Source organism: Ranitomeya imitator, chromosome 2 (genome assembly GCF_032444005.1).
Source record: "Ranitomeya imitator isolate aRanImi1 chromosome 2, aRanImi1.pri, whole genome shotgun sequence".
In the NCBI taxonomy this organism is placed as follows: domain Eukaryota; kingdom Metazoa; phylum Chordata; class Amphibia; order Anura; family Dendrobatidae; genus Ranitomeya; species Ranitomeya imitator.
The window spans coordinates 335,107,174-335,121,497 of NC_091283.1; the positions used below are offsets into that span (position 1 = coordinate 335,107,174).

Genomic DNA, 14,324 nt, shown 5'->3' on the forward strand with positions numbered 1-14,324 from the left:
TGAATAATTTAGAGGTGGTGACGTTGAATTTAAATGTTGATAGGACAACATCGTGATCAGACCATGATGATGGAATATGACGAGAGAATAGGACCGATGGGATCGTTCTTGCTGTAGTTAGGTGTAGGTCTATTCGCGAATAGGACTGATGTACAGGTGAGAAGTATGTGTAACCCTTTACAGGACCATTTAATTCCCTCCACACATCGACCAGGCAGTTTTCTTTCATTAGATGTTGGATTTTCTTTTTGTCAGCCTTTGTTATGTCCGAGCGCTTCTGAGCAGTGCTATCTAATTTAGGATTAATGGTAAAGTTAAAGTCGCCGCACCAGATAAGGTGGTCATACGTAAGAGTGACTAGTTTTGATGTAATTAGCTGAAAGACCGACCTCTGGGAAGCTGCGGGTAAATAGCTATTAACAATGCAAATTGTCTGGTTTCGTGATGTTCCAAGAGTAATGAGAAATCTGCCCTCAAGGTCCGAATGTGTGCTGATGAGTTGAAATGGGAAGTTATTTCTAATGAAAGTGGCAACACCTCTCGTTTTTTTATCCCAGCTCGACATATAGTGTTGTAAATAATTGGCATCAAAATGTTTAGGGTGGGAAGAGGTGGAAAAATGGGTCTCCTGGAGACAGATAATGTCCGGTACGTGCTTCGAGTAATCAAGAAAGGCTTTCTTACGTTTTATGGGCGAGTTAAATCCTCGGACATTATGAGAAATAACATTACACATTTTTCAGTGAATATTTACCGCTGAAGAATGAGGAGGCCCGAGCGGGGTCCAGATCTGTGTCCTCGATTAGCGGTTGTTGAGTTGACTGATAAGTGCAGTGATAATCTCTGTGGGAAAACAATAGGAAGGAAACAGACTGGGGGGAGACAAAGGCAAACATAGCAATTAATATTAACAAACGGATATCAAATCCGAAAAATATGGCGATCTGGTTTACCATATTAGGTGGAGTACCAGGTGTCGCCAAGTTTAGGCAGCATGTTGTAGACCCGACATTTAGGCCCTTGATAGAAAGATAGGTGCAAAGGGGAGGAAAGAGAGAAAGAGTGAGGGGAAAAAAAAAAAAAGTGGGGGGGAGGAGGGGGAAGGAAGGGGGAGGGGAAAAGGGGGGGAAGGAAGGGGGGAATGGGGGGAGGAAGGGAGAGGGGGGAAAGGTGGGGGAGGGGGGGAGGAAGGGAGAGGGGGGAAGGGATAGGGAAGGAGGGAGGAGAGGAGAGAAGAAGGGAAGGGGGGGAAGGAGGAGGAAAGGGGGGGGAAGGGGGGAACTGCGGAATGGGAATTGTTGGGGAGAGAAGGGAGAGCAGGGGGGAATCAGAGAGGGGTAGGGTAGGGAAGAAATAGGGTTGATTAAAGATGTAGGAATCTGATGGACCTTTTGCGTTAAAGCCAGAATAGTTTATCTATGTAAACGATCAGTACACAATTACTAATTCTGGAGGGTTGAAAGGAGAGACGGCAAGGAACTATCATCCCCTTCCCCCCAACTCCAGGAGCATTCAGGGTGAACAATAACAACCCACTTCGCCCCCCAGGAAACAAGGCATTTGATCTTGTAAGTTAGACACATCAAACGATCCGTGCGTTTTGGCTCCTCGTTCTGGGGGTGTTCTGCCATTCTTTTGATGGTCTTGATTTTCTCTGTGGCATGGCTGAAGTCTCTATGGAGATCGGGATCCCAGCTTTAATCATGGCCTGTTTCCCTTCTTCTAGTGTACGGCAGGTGTATAGTTGAGAGTTGTATGTAAAGATGAGGGCGAAGGGGAAGCTCCATCTGTATTTAATCTGTGCTGTCTGCAAAGCTGTTGTTACTGGTTTGAGGGATCTCCTCCTGGCGAGTGTGGTTGACGCGATATCCGCATAGATATGTACTGAAGATGGCAGTCCCGGCAGATCAGGATTATCTCGTGCAGCATTCAGGATTAGATCTCGTGCCTCCTCATAGTGTAGTTTTAGGATCACATCCCTGGGCACATCATTATTGCGCGGCCTGCCCAGGGCTCTATGGATTCTGGTGATATGCAGCATAGACTGTTCTGTGTCAGGGAGTAGCGCAGTGAAAAGAGCGGTAGCAGTGTCTTTGAGTGCTACAATATTTTCGGGGAGTCCCCTGATCCGCAGATTACCTCGGCGTGATCTGTTTTCATAGTCTTCGCATCGGAGTTCTAGCTCTGCGACACACTCTGCATGTAGTTTGAGGGTTTCACGATCTTCTTCTAAGGCGTCTGCAGTGGCATCCATCTTTTCCTCCAGGGCCACCGTACGCTGCATAATGTCCTGTATCTGGGAGGAGATCTTCTGCATAGCTGAGGTAAGTTCTGACCGGAAAGTCTCTTGTAAGGACTTGGTAAGAGCTGCTGTGGAGATTGTTGTCTCCATGTGGGGACCGGTCTCGTCCTGGTCTATAATATCTCCCGCGCTCCCTGCGGAGGCCGAGAGGGAAGAAGTCGTAGTAGCCATCTTGAAGGTGCCGTCGCTCTGAAAAAGATCCGCGATGTTACGGCCCGGTGGTTGTGCCGTGCCTCCCTTCTTAGGCATCGCCAGGAAGAGGGTCACTTAAGAGTGTAGTGAGTCCAATTGTGGTGCGTTTGGCGTAGTTCAGGTGCTAATTAGGGCCTAAATAGGTAGGTCGGGTAGCGGAGATCAGCAAGACATGACTGTCACCGCCGAAGACCGCGCATGCGCCTCTGAGAGGAGGATTTTTTAAGTAATCCTCATAATGTGCACGGAATTAGAGCTCAACATGGACACTAGGTGTCGCTATTGTATCAGTGAAGACGGTTGGTGACCAGCTGAGTATTTTTTGTGTATTATAGAATGTATCACCAGTTCTTAGATTGAGCACTAGGCGTCACTAAACGTCTGTCTTCTAGGGCACCCTCTTTATCCCACTGTATATGACACTTTAGTGGAATGCAGACAGAGTTAGCCTAGCGTGCCAGAGTATACTTGTATAGCTCAATGCAGCTATGGAGCCTGCAGACACAGCAAAACAGTGCACTGTAAAGTCAGTAAATTGTTGCAATTATGACTCCAGGGGAGAGGAGGGTCAGGGAAGCAAGGCTGAGAACCAAAAGAGTCCAACATACAGTATATCTCTATTCAATGCACTCCCTTCCTCTCTGCAGCGTAATGTGAGACAACAGTAGCCCCAGCGATAGGAGACAACAGAAACTCAGCAGGGTGAGTGATAAGTTGAATCTCTAGCAGGTTTATCCTCTGTCCAGGCTGAGGGAGCAGAGGGGAGGAGCACAGACAATAATGCAGACGCTGGGAGCCGGCCAGTGTTTATGTAATTAATGAGGGAGCACGGGGTCCTGTGTCTCAGGGCACACACTGCACATTCCCTCTCTCGTACCTCCAGGATTTCCAGCTAGTCCGTCCGTCCAGAGCCAAGCACCAGCACTCCGAGTCCCCCTCCCTCCAGGTGCACTGTTAGAAAATGGCTGCCGCCTCGTGCAGACACTGCTCTCCACCCGGGTATCTCCGGATTAAATCCAGCTGCGGCCGTGATACCGACCTCCTCAGAAGCCGGATGCCTCCAGGTGCCCAGGGGAGCCCAGCAATACCGGTACCAGATCTCCCTGGGTAATATAGCTGCGGGTTATGGTTCAGGGTAATCGGAGCTCCAGCCAGGCACGTCTTTCCTGCTCCACTACATCGCCACGCCCCCCAAGAAATAATTTTACCCTCCTTTTGCAAAAATGTCTCCAATGCAAAAGAGCAATCTTTACACTCCCTGGATGTCAGACAAGCAGTGTTAGACTATCTAGAGGCCACTAGTACCTGGAGAAGGAACCCTAACCTATTTATCCTGTTTGGGGGAAAAAATAGGGGTAAAAAAAGCTTCCAAAACTTCTATAGCTAGATGGATCACAACTGTAATTGCTAAAGCCTATTCATCAGAAGGGGTAGACTGACCAGTGGGAATAAAAGCTCATTCTACTAGGGCTATTTCAGCATCATGGGCTGAACGAGCAGGGGCGTCCTTAGAACAAATATGTAAGGCCGCAACCTGGGCCAGGGTGAATACATTTTGTAAACATTATAAACTTGACGCATCAGCAGCCCAGCAAACGTCATTCGGGAGAAAAGTTCTCCAAGCAGTAGTCCCACCCTAGAGGAGTTTTCTTTGGTATTCTCCAGGGTGCTGCCAGGGGGACGTTCTGGAAAATGGGTATTAGACCTACCGGTAATTCAGTTTCCAGGAGTCCATCCTGACAGCACCATTACTTTCCCCCCTATGTATATACTATTTTCATATGCTGTAATATGATTTGTTTAATTAAAAGAATTCAAATTTGCATCTATCCATGGTGCGGTACTTGTCAAAACACTAAAGGAAAGGGGGCGGAGTGGGACCTTTTTAACCTCTCGTGTGTTTTTCCTGTCCCTGCAAGGAAGAGGAGGACGTCCTCCAGGGTGCTGTCAGGATGGGCTCCTGGAAACCGAATTACAGGTAGGTCTAAGGGTATGTGTACACATTCAGGGATTTTCGCGATAAAAACGCATAAAGAACGCATGCATATGCATCCTATCATTTAGAATGCATTCCGCAATTTTTGTGCACATGATGCGTTTTTTTCCACAAAAAAACGCATGTCGGAAAAAGAAGCATCATGTTCATTATTTTTGCGGATTTTTATTCTATATGTGGAGTGCAGCTCTGCGAGTGGAGGTTGGTGCTGGAGGCTCCATTATTCTCTACAGGTGGAGGGATGTGGAGATTCCCCATTACTGGCGCATTAATACTAGGAATATATTGCACAGGAGATATCGCAGCCAATTCCCACAAGAAGAATCCTGGAAACACAGAATTAGAAATTATTTTCTCCACAGTTTCTATAGGACTTAATACATTCCTGATTCCGGAAAGTAATAGAAATACTGCAGAAAACAGAGGAAGAAAGTTCAGAGAAGAAGCTTCATAGAAAGACATTGAAGTTATAGACGCCATTTAACCCTTTGGGAGAAAGGGATTCCAGTATTTTACCAAGTAAATCCCACCAGAACTGTAGCAGGTGAAGACCCCAATATCCACAGGTGTCCCTTCTAATTGGGTGGATACTATCACCTCTAAAGGTACCGTCACACTAGACGATATCGCTAGCGATCCGTGACGTTGCAGCGTCCTCGCTAGCGATATCGTCCAGTGTGACAGGCAGCAGCGATCAGGCCCCTGCTGTGCTGTCGCTGGTCGGGGAAGAAAGTCCAGAACTTTATTTGGTCGCTGGACTCCCCGCAGACATCGCTGAATCGGCGTGTGTGACACCGATTCAGCGATGTCTTCACTGGTAACCAGGGTAAACATCGGGTAACTAAGCGCAGGGCCGCGCTTAGTAACCTGATGTTTACCCTGGTTACCATCCTAAAAGTAAAAAAAACCAAACACTACATACTTACCTACCGCTGTCTGTCCTCCAGCGCTGTGCTCTGCTCTCCTCCTGTACTGGATGTGAGCGTCGGTCAGCCGGAAAGCAGAGCGGTGACGTCACCGCTCTGCTTTCCGGCCGCTGTGCTCACACAGACAGTACAGGAGGAGAGCAGAGCACAGCGCTGGAGGACAGACAGCGGTAGGTAAGTATGTAGTGTTTGTTTTTTTTTTACTTTTAGGATGGTAACCAGGGTAAACATCGGGTTACTAAGCGCGGCCCTGCGCTTAGTTACCCGATGTTTACCCTGGTTACCGGCATCGTTGGTCGCTGGAGAGCTGTCTGTGTGACAGCGACCAAACAGCGACGCTGCAGCGATCCGGATCGTTGTCGGTATCGTTGCAGCGTCGCTTAGTGGGACGGTACCTTAAGGGTAACTTCACACACAATCTGATTTCTTGCCAGGCAAGAAACAGCGTCAAAAACGCAGGTTTAAGGTGCAATTTTCAGTGCATCCTTTGGTATGCTTTTTTCATGTTTTTTTTTTGTCTCTTTGTGCATGCTAATAAAGTTGAGTGCCCCCAGAGAAAAAATAACTGCTTCCTGTAGAGCAAGGCGAACAATTGTTGTTTTGAAGAAAAAAAATAAAAATAACTATATATATATATATATATATATATATATATATATATATATATATATATATATATATATATATATACATACAGTATATATACTTATACTAGATGGTGGCCCGATTCTAACGCATCGGGTATTCTAGAATATGCATGTCCACGTAGTGTATTGCACAGCCCTCGTAGTATATTGCCCAGTGAAGTAGTATATTGCCCAGTGACGTAGTATACAGCATAGAGCCACGTAGTATATTGCCCAGCCACGTAGTATATTGCCCAATGAAGTAGTATATTGCCCAGTGATGTAGTATATTGCCCAGTGACGTAGTATATTGCACAGCGACGTAGTATACAGCACAGAGCCACGTAGTATATTGCCCAGTGACGTAGTATATTGCCCAGTGACGTAGTATACAGCACAGAGCCACGTAGTATATTGCACAGCGAAGTAGTATACAGCACAGAACCACATAGTATATTGGCCAGTCACGTAGTATATTGCCCAGCTACGTGGTATATTGCCCAGCCAGGTTTGTCACAGGTTAAAAAATAAACATATACTCACCTTTCCGAGGGCCCCTTGTAGTCCACGGCAGCTTCCAGTCCCAGGGTTGGTATGAGCGCAGGACCTGTAATGACGTCGCAGTCACATGACCGTGACGTCATGGCAGGTCTTTCTAGCGCAGGCACGCAGGGCCTGTGATGATGTTGCGGTCACATGACCGTGACGTCATGGCAGGTCCTTCTCCCATACCATCTTTGCCACCGGAACCTGCAACGGAAGATGGCGGCCGGCGCGAGCGACTACGGCAGGTGAGTATAGCAGGGTTTTTTTATTACTATTATTTTTAACATTACATTTTTTACTATTGATGCCGCATAGGCAGTGTCAATAGTAAAAAGTTGGGGACACACAGGGTTAATAGCGGCGGTAACGGAGTGCATTACCCGCGGCATAACGCGGTCCGTTATCAGCGTCATTAACCCTGTGTTAGCGGTGACCAGAGGGGAGTATGCGGGCGACAGGCACTGACTGCGGGGAGTAAGGAGCGGCCATTTTCTTCCGGACTGTGCCCGTCGCTGATTGGTCGCGGCAGCCATGACAGGCAGCTGGCGAGACCAATCAGCGAATGAATAACCGTGACAGACAGAAGGACAGACGGAAGTGACCCTTAGACAATTATATAGTAGATATATCTAATATATAAAGCTGAATGTGTGTATGTCCGGGATTGGCATCTGCACTGTCACAGCTACAGCCACAAAATTTTGCACAGTCACACGTCTGGACCCTGAGAGCGTCATAGGCTATGTTGTGAGGTGAAATTTTAACCCCACGCTTTCCAATTCACCAAACAATTTTGCCCCTATCTACATAATCGGGAAAAAGTGAAAGGAAAAGCGTTGGAGGCAAATTGACAGCTGCCAGATGTGAACAAGGGGGACATAAAGAGTGAGAGCGATGGCGCTAAAGAGTATATACCTTACAGTTGCTAAGGTGGGGCCCCGACATGGGATACTTGCCACACACGGCGATATGAACACACACACAAAATGCACCACACACTACCACATGCTTGAACACATATACCACCCTCAGCACACACTTCACCACACATACACCAACCTCGACACATAAAAGTTAAAGCACAAAAGTCGCCGCTCAAAACTCGCCACGCGCAAAACTCGGCTCACGCAAAACTCGCCACATGTACAAAACTCACCTCATGGAAAAACTTGCACACGTGGAAAAATTGCCACATGCACAAAAGTTGCAACACATGCAAAAGTTGCCTCACACAAAACTTGCACATACTCAAAAGGCACCACACATAAAACTCGCCATGCTCAAAACTCGCCATGCGCAAAACTTGCTGCACACAACTTGCTACACTAACCTGTCACATGCAACTCGACACACAAAAAGTTGCTACACGCATGTCGCCACACAAAACTCCTCTCACAAAAGTCACTACATGCATGTAGCCACATGCAACTCAACACACACAACTTGACACATGAAACTCGCCCTAAAACACACACAAGTCTGGTATTATCCTTCAAAAATAAAAATCTGATTAATAAGCAGACAAACTACAAGAGCAACAAATGTACCATATAGGAAATACGGCAGCTGTCAGTCACATGACCTGTCTATTATGTGTATGTGTGAGCTAATCTATACTGCCAGGGGGGAGGGCTTCCTGTTGGCTGGGGATTTATCAGGCTACCAATTTAGCGTAAAATACTGACCAAATAACGTGTGAACGCGGTCTAATACAGGAGGAGATGACATACAGATATATACTATATACAGGGGAGATAACACACAGATATATACTATACTCAGAAGAGATGACACACAGGTATATACTATATACAGGAGGAGATGACACACACATATATACTATATACAGGGGAGATGACACACAGGTATATACTGTATACAGGGGAGATGACATACAGGTACATACTATATACAGGGGAGATGACACACAGGTACATACTATATACAGGGGAGATGACACACAGGTACATACTATATACAGGGGAGATGACACACAGGTACATACTATATACAGGGGAGATGACACACAGGTATATACTATATACAGGAGGAGATGACTTACAGGTATATACTATATACAGGAGGAGATGACACACAGGTATATACTATATACAGGAGGAGATGACTTACAGGTATATAGAGGAGATAATCTCAAAAAAATAAAGGGAAAACTTAAACCACAGAATATAACTCCAAGTAGATCAAACTTCTGTGAAATCAAACTGTCCACTTAGGAAGCAGCACTGATTGACAATCAATTTCACATGCTGTTGTGCAAATGGAATAAACAGAAATTATTGGCAATTATCAAGACACCCTCAATAACCTCAATAAAGGAGTGGTACTGCAGGTGGGGACCACAGACCACATCTCAGTACCAATGCTTTCTGGCTGATGTTTTGGTCACTTTTGAAAGTTGGTTGTGCTTTCACGCTTGTGGTAGCATGAGACAGACTCTACAACCCACACAGGTGGTTCAGGTAGTGCAGCCCATCCAGGGTGGCACATCAATGCGAGCTGTGGCAAGGTTTGCTGTGTCTGTCAGCGTAGTGTCCAGAGGCTGGAGGCGTTAACAGGAGACAGGCCAGTACACCAGGAGACGTGGAGGGGGCATAGGAGGGCAACAACCCAGCTGCAAGACCGCTATCTCAGCCTTTGTGCAAGGAGAAACAGGAGGAGCACTGCCAGAACCCTGCAAAATGACCTCAAGCAGGCCATAGATGTGCATCTGTCTGCACAAACTGTTAGAAACCGACTCCATGAGGATGGTCTGAGTGCCCTACATCCACACATGGGGTTTGTGCGCAAAGAAAAAATACAACTATCCTACCAATTATTTTAAAGGGGAGTATATGACTAGACCAACCAAAAAAGAAACAAAGCATCAATCTTTATTATAAATTCCGTACAATACCACAATATACAAAGTAAAAATCAAAACACATCCCTATAGGAACCCTCCAGGGAATAGAGGTACAGCCTATGTTCAACGTACCCTCTGAAGAGATTGGTAATAGTGCCAAAAAAACACAAATAGAAAAACCGAAAAAAATTGTGGAAAAAAATAAAAAATTATCAAAAATGAAACAATCAAAAATTGAAAAAATTGAAAAAAAGCAGGAACTTCTTGGATACAATATGCCTCTACTAGCCCTAATAGGCCCTAGAATCTGTTATCCTTCCTGACAGCGGAGGTTGGCACCCTATAATGCGATGTGGCGCCCCCGCTCCACGGCGGCTATCCCTTCTATCCCTGGGTGATCCCTAGAAAACTAGTAAACACAGACAAAACAAACAAATATGGATCAAATTAGATCCATAATAAACCAAATGGATACACCTCTATATGTTCCTCACACTAGACTACCATTATTCTGTCCAGAAATGCTTAATGTGGTTATACCGTGGAGTCTTGACTAAATATAACCATCTAATCCAGCACGTCAGCCTCTAGGTCTCCAATAGAGATTTGAAAACAAGTTCTGACTGTAATAGACTATGCTGACTCTATGCTGTCCTACTAATAGTACAGATAAATATACAGGTAAGTATGCAAAAGACTGTACTCATGTCAGGATAGCTGGCTGTATAATAAAGATATGTGAACGTATACTCATGAAAAAAATGTAACCGCAGTAAATCCAAGTGACCTTAATAGATACACCGTTTACATTAACATGACTCCACGGATAATCAGAACATATCTAAATAAAGTGCTTCATGTGCTGCATCAATAGCATGTAATCTTATAGCTCATCAATGTCACTTAGCTCATTGTTGTTAGGTATTCCCTTCCGACAGCCATGCAGATGCATCGGCTCACACACTGTCCCGCGTTTCTCCCCCGCACTGTCATGAACGGGGGTTCATCAGGGGACCTCAAAGATTGTCAGTCCTTAATAGGCCATAGAGCTGAAGACAGACATAGTAGTCATGTCTGGTAAGAGTCTGTGCCGAGCGCTTTACTAACCACACTCTTATAAGGTGGGATACTACAGTCTCCACCCACCTTCATTAGGCTGAGCGTCCTCTCGTACCGGATTCCATCATGCACGTGTTGTGCTGTGTCTGGAAAACACACTGCCATTGCTGATGATGTCACGTGCATTCTGTGGAACGCATATGCGCTTCACCTAGTGCGCAGCCGCAGAGAAGTCCTGCTGCCTCCCGGAGTCGGACGCCTTCCTATCTGATCCCACCTCCTGCTCTACTACGCAGGCGCGCGCGCCCTCACATCTCTCCGTGTGTGTTAATTCAAAATAATACTCCGGTGAATGCACTCTTCAGCCAATAACGGCGCCCTGCCACCAATGTGGCTACATAATTAACTGTTGTTACGCGGTATATAATAGAGAGAGGTAGTAGAAGGTTAACGCTCACAAAGTGGAAGCTTTTCAGATGTACTATTTCAACATGCATATTGTGCCAGCATAATAGCCATTAAACAATCTAATATACTAAACCCCCACTTCACAAACGGATGTGAACCAGGGGACATTCTACCAACTGGAAATGATCAAAACCTAATAATAGGTATCCGGCTATATTGTTTTCTTGCATGGGAAATATATTGTAACCATAACTTGCTAGATAAAACTTGAGAAGGTTAACTGTTCATTAAGTCCTTTCGGCTGGACAGTGTCCATCCAAAATATCCACCTCGCCTCTCTTTGTAGGATTTTTCTATCCCAATCCCCTTGACGGACAGATGGTTCCACTACTTCTATTGTCCTAAATGCAACGGACCCCAGATCTCCCCCATGATGCATATTTACGTGGCGCGCCAACGGTGTATCTCTCTTGTTGCGTATGTCGCCAAGATGTTCACCAATACGCACTTTGAACTGTCTCTTGGTTTTGCCGATGTAATTTAAAGGGCAGGTACACATACCTGAAGGTCCCTTTAGATCTATTATCCAACCACGTCCCTTCTTTTTTAGGGGGGACATAGTGGCTATTGACCACCTGATCTTTTATGGATTTCCCTCTCCTGAAGGTCACCGACGGTCTAGGTGTAATCCATTTAGCAATATCAGGGTCACTTCTCAGCACGTTCCAATGCTTTCTAAATATATGCATAACCTTGGGGTTTTGGTCATCAAAAGTGCCTATTAGTCTTGTGAGAGTCTCTGAACCCTGCACTTTTTTTGTCGTCAATAGGGATGTCCTATCAGTCCTGAGCGCATGATGATATGCTCTTTTAATTACTGGCCCTGGGTAGCCTCGATCTCTAAATTTGTCAGTGAGATCCTTCGCCTTTTCACAAAAATCAGCCGTCCCTGAACAGTTCCTTCTGAGCCGAAGGAACTGGCCCTTAGGAATACCTTGTTTCTGGGGGACAGGGTGATGACTCTCCCACCTCAAAAGGCTATTAGTGGCCGTTGGTTTGCGAAAGATCAATGTTTTCAATGAACAATCCAATTGTATAGCGATAGATACGTCAAGAAAGGCAATTCTCTTGCCCCCTATCTCATACGTAAACTTAAGGCCCAAATCATTCTCATTGAGATGTCCGACAAATGTGGCAAATTCATCTTTACTACCCGTCCAAAGGACGAGGATGTCATCTATATAACGGCCCCAAAATTGAATATTGGGGCCCCAGATGACATTCCCGTCCCTGAATACCACAGTATCCTCCCACCAGCCCAGGAGCAAATTGGCGTATGTGGGTGCACAGGGGCTACCCATAGCCGTGCCCCTGAGCTGGTGGTAGTACCTCCCCCCAAAGAGGAAAAAGTTGTGTCTAAGGACGAACTGCAATAAGTCCAATATGAACTCATTGTGTGATGTAAGGTGGCTGCTTCTGGTGCTCAAATAATACCTGGCCGCCATAACGCCCTGTTCATGAGGTATACTGGAATACAATGCTTCTACATAAATTGACGCCAGTATAGTCCCTGGTTCAACACTGATGCCATCCAGCTTGTTAAGAAGATCCGTGGTATCCCTGATATGTGATGGGAGGGCCGTTACAAAATTTCTCAGGACTTGGTCAAGATACACACTGCTTTTCTGACATAATGCATCAATGCCAGATACTATCGGCCTCCCTTTTAAGGGAGGGTATCCTTTGTGTATCTTAGGATTTGCGTAGAACGTCGCGATCAGTGGATATTTCGGCAAGAGAAAATCCATTTCACTAGAGGAGATAAGACATTTTTTTTCGGTTTTTCTATTTGTGTTTTTTTGGCACTATTACCAATCTCTTCAGAGGGTACGTTGAACATAGGCTGTACCTCTATTCCCTGGAGGGTTCCTATAGGGATGTGTTTTAATTTTTACTTTGTATATTGTGGTATTGTATGGAGTTTGTGCTCACAGCCCAACATCGTGCATTTGCCACCGAACACCAGGATGGGCAAATTCGCCACTGGGGCCCTGTGCTCTTCACAGATGAAAGCAGATTCATACTGAGCACATGTGGCAGAGTCCGGAGATGCCCTGGAGAGAGATCTGCTGCCTGCAACTTCCTTCAGCATGACCGGTTTTGCAGTGGGTCAGTAATGGTGTGGGGTGGCATTCCTTTGGAGGGCCGCACAGCCCTCCATGTGCTCACCAGAGGTATCCTGACTGCCATTAGGTACCAAGATGAGATCCTCAGACCCATTGTGAGACCATATGCTGTTGCGGTTGGCCCTGGGTTCCTCCTAATGCAGGACAATGCCAGACCTCATGTGGCTGGAGTGTGTCAGCAGTTCCTGCAAGATGAAGGCTTTGAAGCTATGGACTGGCCCGCCTGTTCCCCAGACCTGAATACGATTGAACAAATCTGGGACATCATGTCTCGCACCATCCACTAATGTCACATTGCACCACACTGTCCAGGAGTTGGTGGATGCTTTAGTCCAGGTCTGGGAGGAGATCCCTCTGGAGACCATCCATCGCCTCATCAGGACCATGCCCAGGCATTGTAGGGAGGTCATACAGGCACGTGGAGGCCACACACACAAATCTCTCTCACAACTAAGAAAAAAAATTATCTCCATGATTAGTTGGGAAACAATGCTTATCCTCCTATACCAAGACACGGCTAACACCTCACTACTGCCAGACACTCCCTCACAATAGATCACTATCAGGACACCTGGCTACCTGACACTACCTCACAATAGCTCAGTATCACACCCCAAAGCTCTTGGCCATGAGGTCACTTCCTGCTGTCCATGACTTTTCTGCACAAAAGAGCAGCAAGTAATGATACCTGCGTTTTTCTGCATTTTTTTCCAACACTCATTCAAGCCAATGGGTGAAAAACGCTGCAAAGCACAAAATCCCGAGGACACAAAAAAACAATGTGTGTATGAGATTTCTGAAATCTCATAGGCTTTGCTGGTAATGGAAAAAGCTGCTGAAAATTAGCATAAAAAAGCAGCAAAAACGCCCTGTGTGAACTTACCCTTAATAATCCTCGGACAGTTCTGACAAACACGGAAAAGTGCCCCTTTATGGAGGTGACAGAAAGTCTGTTTAGTCACTTTAGCTTCATAGTATCAGCTCTAATCCAATGGTGAGATAGCGATTTACCCTGAAGAGTCACAGATTGTGGGGTTGTTAGAAAATTTAGGGGGTTTTGTGTTTTATCCTTATAAGAATCACAATGGTTTTGTTCCTTTTTTGCTGATCGATATAAATGTCCCAACTATGAAAGACGAGAACTAAAGAAACATGTAGTACTCTAATAGTACGGGGCCTCCACACAGTATAATGTTCCCACAGTATCCTCCACATATTAT

The 14,324-nt window shown here is 45.8% G+C and overlaps 1 long non-coding RNA gene across 1 annotated transcript in view; it reads right to left on the reverse strand.

Moving 5' to 3' along the window:
• Positions 1-3,681, reverse strand: part of LOC138663638 (uncharacterized) — a 67,723-nt gene extending 64,042 nt beyond the window's left edge. Inside the window, exon 1 of the long non-coding RNA XR_011318221.1 lies at positions 3,372-3,681. This is a non-coding gene — a long non-coding RNA (uncharacterized lncRNA). The remainder of the gene's footprint in view (positions 1-3,371) is intronic.
• Positions 3,682-14,324: the final 10,643 nt, after the last annotated feature.